Raw genomic sequence first — 8,304 nt, forward strand, 5'->3', positions numbered from 1 at the left:
TGTGCATAAAAATTCCCGTTTATTCCTTAATTTTTAGTTTGTTTATCCCGATTATTTTTTACCCCCCTCCCAAGTACCAACTAGATTAATTTTTTGATCTAACAAGGTACTGATGTTGAAAATCGAAGCATTTGTACTGCCCCAAAACGTGATAACAGACACAAAAAATTTAAAAAACACATCATGGTAAAATCAATACATTTCTCGCTCCACTCAAAATCTAAAAGGATTTTCAAATTTTAGACATTTTGAACTCAGGCGTTCATATAAAGTTGTAAGTATTTAAACTACATTTTTTTTTTTAAATTTCTCTGTCAAAAACTTATGAAAAACTTTGTATTTAATTATTAAAGTTATGAACTAATGAAAAAACGTATTAATTGATATTAATTATTAAAAAAAATCAGCGAAAATGTTTAGAAAAGTTAGAAAAAATCAAAACAATTTGAAACTATACGGTGTATTGAAAACGCTAACATAAATATTTGGTTAAAATTTCAAGTATCTAAGTTATTAAGGCTACAGGTTTTTGAGTGACCTACACGAAAAAAAACAAAATCGATTTTATGGAATACTGGTTTCCGTATTTTTTTTTTTTTATTGTTATTATCTTTATTATTCTAAAAATTACAGTGAGTTTTTAATCTTGACCAAATGCATTCACTTTCCTACCAAAAAAGATATCAAAGTTGAAAATACATTTTTATGTTTTACAATAAATCATGTATACAAAGTATGCAAAAAAAAAAAGCACACTCTTATTTAATTTATTATAAAATCAATCGTTGATCAGCCCAGAATCTTTTAACCATTCCAAGAACGTTCATACTTTTCATGATAATTGTTAATACTACTGTCTGTTAAAATGATCACCGTGCAAGATGTACCTTTACCTAGAGTCAGACTTGGGTAGTATTCGGAATACTTTTTAAGTATCTATTCAATAACTGGACAATAAGGTATTTTGAATACTTCTTACGAGTGTTTTAAATGCAGTATTCGGAATACTTTTTGAACGTCCAATCACATTTTAAAAATCATTTCATTATTTTTTCTATTATAGAAATTGCTTTTGTAATTGTATATATTTATATGTATATTTCTATACAAAATATTTCATAGTACCTAATTTATTATTTTGTTTTTTACTATTTTTAGTGGGACATTAATGCTATTTTCCGATTTTGCAGCAACGAGTTAGCGATGACGATAAGATATTATTGTACATGAGTACATGACTCCAGGTTTTCACTAAAATAAATAATAAACTAATGATGGGTGCCTGTTTTATACCTATTATATATAAATGTATAGCCCCCCCTTCCAAAAATAAATCCAAGTTGCGCCACTGAATTTGATTATGATTAAGTTATAACTAATAGAAAGCCATACAGGTACGTATTATCAAGATTATTATAATGTTCATTTTATAATCACTAAATTGAAAAAAATAAAAATATTTTTGTTATTTAAATCAAATACAATTTATTTAATCTACAAAAAAAAAGTATTCGAAAAATATTTGACTTGTATACTTCTTTTGAAGTATTCCAAATGCTTGGGAATATTATTATCATAAAGTATTCGAATATATATTCTGAGTACTTTTTCTTAAGTATTCGGAATATGTATTCGAAATACTTTAAAAAAATATTTTATCCAAGTCTGCCTAGATTGTGTATTTATGTAGCAGTTGGATTTAACAGTTTATTGCTCGTTCAGATTGTTATATTTTCAAGCTAACAAATCATCCATCTGACATATTCTGTATTTCTCGGGGATAAATGTGCAGTCGATATTATAATATCGAACAACACAATATTATACAAATTATATGTTTGCACTATAATTCTAATATACAACATAATAAACTATAAAACATCACTCGTTATATTATGTGAATTGTTCGCAAAACCACAAAGAAATAAAGTTTAGTAAGCGTTGACTATACACACCTGCCAAAGTATAAAATGTTAAAGGATTCATAATGCCTACCTAGTGGAAACCATTTAAGCGCTTAATAATATTTTTAGGAATTTTGTTGCGACCCGTTTGCGCACGACATTATATTATTGTAACAATCAAACAACGAAAGGCCATTTGCTGACGGGGACCTTTAATTTGCAACGAAATAAAGACTTGTAATTAACACCACCACTGCAGGTAACCAAAAATATTTTCTGTAATTCTAGCCAAAATAAGGGTATGTAATATGCGCCGTCGAGGTAGTAAAAAATAGTGATTGTAATTTGCACCAAAATGAGTAGGTATAAATTTATTCGATTATTTCATGGATACCCTCGTTGACGTCAATACTCGGCGGACTCAAATGACAAATAATTTTTTTAAATTTTCAACTACCCGCCACACTTTATCTGGTAATAGTATAATCACAGAAAATTATATCCTATCCGTCATAATCGCGTTATTATACAGCATTAGCATTAAATTAATTTATTTTTGACAAAAATAATGCATTCATTATAATATTGTTAATTGTTTTAATATTATTAAAAATATATTTTTCATACATTTTTGGTATTAGATAGGTAGCTTAACAGTTAATAACGGGATACATATCGTAGAACGATGTAAATAGGTTAGTAAAATAATCAGTCAGAATTTAAAATGGAATATTGGAATATGGAAACGGTTTTCATATTATTTCGTATTTTATTCTAATAATCTTTTTGAATTTCGTTTGCAAACTACACACTTTGTATTTATTTTGGGTCGATTTTGGTACAAATTGACTACAACACGTTAAAATAATGTTATTAATAATGTTTTGTACCTACCAACTGGAGAACATTCACTGATTATTGGTACAGTTTTTTTTTCAAACAACCTATTTCTATTAATATAATATCTTAAAATGTCATAAATATTAGTGAAATTCTAAAATTAATGCATTACTTTGTTTGATAACTAAATAAATTGAAAAACTGCATCATACATAGTACCTTTCTATAGAATGTATACTCGTCGCGTGTGTTAACCGACGGCCATCGTTTAATATCCTGAATATTTTACTACCTAACTAAATTATGCAAATTATTAAATGATTTTATGTATTATAATTAATATAATAACCAGAAAAGTCGCTATACTTCTATGCTATAAAGTAAATAATAATATGTGTGCAGTGTATCTTCCTTATCAATCTGTAGGTCGTTAAAATAGATGTGTTAAATTTGATTTTAATTGATTAATAATCCATCTTGAGAACTGTATTATTATTATTAGAAATATTTTTTACAAAATAAATCGTATGACCTAACTTAACCTAATGTTAGTATCACACATATTTAAATTTTTTATATATTTATTAACCCGCGAAAACATGGGCCGTTTGGTGATTATTCTTAGTAGGTTTTAATTTGGGGAAGGGGTACGGTATGTTAGGTACGAATGGCAAGGTTTTTGCCACGAAGAACCCGGGTGGTCACCCATCCAGGAACTAGTAGCAGCAGATGGTATGTACTCTCAATGGTGTTTCGTGATTGATCGCAGGAAAAGGTTCGTGGTATAAATAGCTTAAAATCAGTCTAAATATTTTTAAATTGTCATTGCGTGTAAAATCAATAATAACATTTATAAAGTGTATATTAGTTAAAAGTCTTTACGAATAATATTTTTAGAATTAATATAAACAGTTTCGTCATCTAAATTTTTTTTCAGGTGTGCAAGATTTTTGACAGGCCAGTTTTAACATTTAACCTGGCCAATTTTAAAATATGATATTTAAATAATAACCATGTCGTTTTAACTGTTTAAAGTATATTAATGTTATCTCCTTCCCTTTTATAATCCTAATTAAAATTATTCATATCGACTAATGTATATTTTAATTTTCAAATAGCTATCATTTAAATGCATTGAAAGTGTATAATCAAATAAAACAAGTAGCAACCAGCGACCAACAGAAACCATTTGACTACTATTTGGAGAAATAAAGCAAATGCGGTTTAAAGGAATTCTCTTTGATAGAAGTTATTCGAAAATTAAACACTATTCGATATTTATACAAAATAACACATAATTAATTATTTCAAATTATTTTAAATTTAAATCAGTGGAATCAGTAGATATCAACGGGTTATAATGTGTGCAAATGCGTTTACTGCTTCTTCTAGATTTATAAGGCTTCTTTCTTCTCAGTTGCTATTCACATTAGATCGTTCAATCTATTAATACCCATGATGGTTCGTTAATATTATGTTTTTACTCGCTTTAGAGATGAAAAAAATCTTCAGTTAGAAGCTGTTGACATCGGTAATGTTAATAATATTGAAATTATTTTTAATGTTTCGTCAAAAGCTCTAGGATAATCTTTCAGACATGATGCAGTAGTGTTTAAATTTATATCATTTTTATCGGTAAATACTATACATATAGACTTTTAGGATTAAAAAATATTATTACTGGAACTGTCAAAAACTTCAAATAACTTAAACCAGCTTATAGGAGTAATTTTTTATTTTTTTATCGTAGGCGAACAGCACCGCCTTTTCTTTTTTTGCTATCCTTATTGACGTAGTACAAGAATATTGTAAGTTGTAATATTTATAGACTTCTAGTTTATACTTTGCCAAGAGGTAAGAGGACCGGCATGATATTAAGTTGATATTGATATTATCAGTTATCTATGATTAATATGAAGTTGTATTCGTATTATATTACCACATTTTACCGTTTCCCCCAACGAATAACTTACACACATTGAAATTTTTAGGTTTCCGTAAGAAACTTTAAGAAACTTTGTAGGTAGGTATTATATTTTTATGGATTAAATATTAAAATTGAAAATTTTATAAATTTTTAACTAAACAGTTATTTTCAGACTTTGGTGATTTTTATGGATTTCATCAAATGTCTACTGTTTGATAAATGAAAAATCGTGCATGAGTGTTTATTATTTTTTAATTATTATAAAAATATATTTACGTGAGATCTTTTAGTAAATTTATAATAATTTTGAACGTGCTAGAATATTTTTTAAAACATTTTTTTAAAAAACAATTTTCAAAAATCTTTATTTAAATAGCTCTAAGTCAACTAAATATTTTTAAAATTTTATTGGGTATAGAAAATTACAATTCAAGCAATAATAAAAAGTTTCAAATTCCTACGATTAATGTTTTTTGAACAATATTTGACATTATTCCAAAAATCATTAAGTCATTATTGTATTCAATAAAATTACTCCAAAAAATTGTATGTGGCTTTATGTTGAATCTTTATAATTTTTTGTAAAATCAACTACTATGAGGAATCTAAAAAATATTTTATTTATTTTATAAATCTTTCACTATAAACTTATTTAAAGATTTTCATATATTTGACAATTTTTGTCATTATATGAATTTAAAATGTATAGAATAAAATTTGTGACTATATTTTAATACTTTTGTAATGAGATTAATGAACAAATTTCTATCATTCATGAATCGAAAAAAAAACTTAAATAATATCCTGTTTAGTAAATAATATTACTAATATACTATACTATATACTAATATATATTAGAATTTTTCACAATATATTATGAAAAATTCTTAACAAGTATTAATATTTAAACAACAATAAAAAAATTAAATTTATACTATAAAATCTGGTTTTGTGTAAAAATTTCTGTTTTCCTTCATTTTAGTTTTGTTTATATACAGTTTTATTTGAAAAATTTCGATATGTCTTTCTTTTGGATCTTTTTCTTCCTAAAATGTACCAACTAAATCCTAACCGGAAACTACTTTTAAAGTTAAAGATCTATGCACTGTGTTATCCCCCATAAAAAGTATATTTAAATAAAAAAATAAAAAGCAAGGTTCATCGTCATAATACTAACACATTCATCATTCAGAGTCTAAAAAATCTGTTTCATTATTTGTGGTTGAATAAAGTTTTTTTTCTCCTATATAAAATGCATAAAAATTAATAGCTTCAGAATTGAATAGAAATTATTCACATAAAAGTACAAAATCGCCATGGTCGCCGTACAATGCCTTTTCAATAAATATAGGTTATATAAATTACCTATATTATTTTAAACTTGTATTGTTTTAATTATTATATACTAATAAATGTAATGTTATTCAAACAACAAAATGTATTATTGACATCCATCGTATTATTATAAGTTTATTCAGTTATTCCGAAATACGAAAATGAGGAAAATTTTCCTCGTCGAAAATAGGTAAAAACTATAATGACCATCATACTATTATTACATTTTTAATTTGTGGTAGGTATAACGTATAAATTATTTTCAATTTTCCATTTCGACCGTGTTCGTGTCGTGAGCAAATATGCAAATAGTGACAATATTCTAGCTAATTGTGGCATAATTAAAACATCGCATAAACTCTGCCTTAAAAAATCGAGACTAAGGTGATTTTTATTGGCAGCCTATACATTTATTTGCGACACTGAACACAAATACATCAGGTGGTGGAACAACAGACAAAATCAATTAATGGTTTTTTTTAGAATGGTAATTTTTTATCATTTCCATTATATTATATCATATAATGTATGTTATATTTAATTCATACTTAAAGTTATTGTACAAAAAATCTTTATGATATTATGTCACTTTATAAAAAAAATGAAATTCTTTGTCTATAGTTCACGTTAAGACTGTGCAGTTGGGACCATAATATTCTTTATAATTTCAAAACTAAATAATCCTAATTGACCTGATTTATTAGAGGCTTTGTAATATGAACGCGTGATCATTGACATAATATTATCAAACATTTTTCAACAATTTTATATCGCTCATAAATAAAAATTTTAATTATTTAATTACGATAAATATTTAAAATTCTGAAAGTAAAACGTATAAAATGGCCCACGTATTAAAATATTGTCAGATTTTTTTTAGCAAGAATGCCTTAACATTTTGAAAATTATATCATGCTATTATAGGTAAATAAGTATCATCTATTACATTCTTAATGTAATGATTAAATTGTATATGAAAAAAATATATCCTTATAACTTATTAGTATATAATATCTATGCCATGAAATTTGGAATTTACAACTTAATAATTTATTAGAAAAATGGAACCTACGAAATGATTGTATAAAAATATAGATCCTTAATGTTTTTAGTTCAAATATATCCAGCTTGTTACAGGTACAATATATTACGCGTTTTAAATGTAATTATTTATGAGATTAAGTGTAATTTGGAGTTGACTTTTTAAAATGAGTAATAAAAATTGGCTTTTGTTTTCAGGCATGCAATTTGAATTCAACCATAATATAATTATTTGAAATTGTGTCACAACTGCGTGAACTTGTTTTTTTTTTTTTATCACGTTATACATTATATACATATACATTACGTTATACGTTATACGAATCAAAGATGACGATAATATTGTCTTTACCCAACGCCATCGTCTCAGTGAACAATATAATATACTTTTATAACCAGTGACATGAAAATGCAATTATTATACAAAGATATAGTTATGTTTCAAAAAACAGGGCACTTCTAATCGATAGAAGATATTATAATAAATCCAATACGCTATGCAAGGAATGCTATCTTTATTATTATTACTCTCTTCAAACCTTTTTTATCTGAAGGCGACTCGAGCAATCATTTTATAGTTAACCAATATAATATACGCATTCTAATATTTTATACACACATTTACATATATATATATATATATATATATATATATATATATATGTATGTATGCATTTCAAGCCAGACAACACATAGATAGTACATACTGATCCCCATATTGTACAAAACAAGTCGTCAAATCCAAAATGATATGCCTCAGATTTCGTAATCATCGAGTATAATAATAAAATAATGTTACAACTGAAAAATAAAATAAAAACAGTAAAATAATGTACAGTGTCCCGCGAGGATTATCCTATTGCGATATCTCACGAAATGGAGATATCAAAATTCTGGTTTTGTAATAAGACTCACAAGGGTATGAATTACAATTATTTTATTTTTTATTTTATTTATTGATTTGGTAAAAAATTTAAAAAATATATTCTTTAATTTAATTATTTCCAAAAAAAATATTTTATTTTATTTATTCATAAAATGTTTCAACACACATGGTGCTATTACACGTAATTATTTTTTAACAATGGATTCAATTATACTAGATGCATTAATTTTTTACATTGATAGAGTTGAGTAAATAAAATCATAGTTATATATAGTATGACTGTATGAGTGTAAGTGTTATCTACAGGTCTTCTGATGATGACTCTTCGCTATCTGTTAGGATCCAAAAAAAATTGAAGATAGCCATTTTGT

This window comes from Diuraphis noxia, unplaced genomic scaffold (assembly GCF_037042655.1).
Source record: "Diuraphis noxia isolate RWA-SAM2 unplaced genomic scaffold, SU_Dnox_SAM2 contig0001, whole genome shotgun sequence".
NCBI lineage: Eukaryota > Metazoa > Arthropoda > Insecta > Hemiptera > Aphididae > Diuraphis > Diuraphis noxia.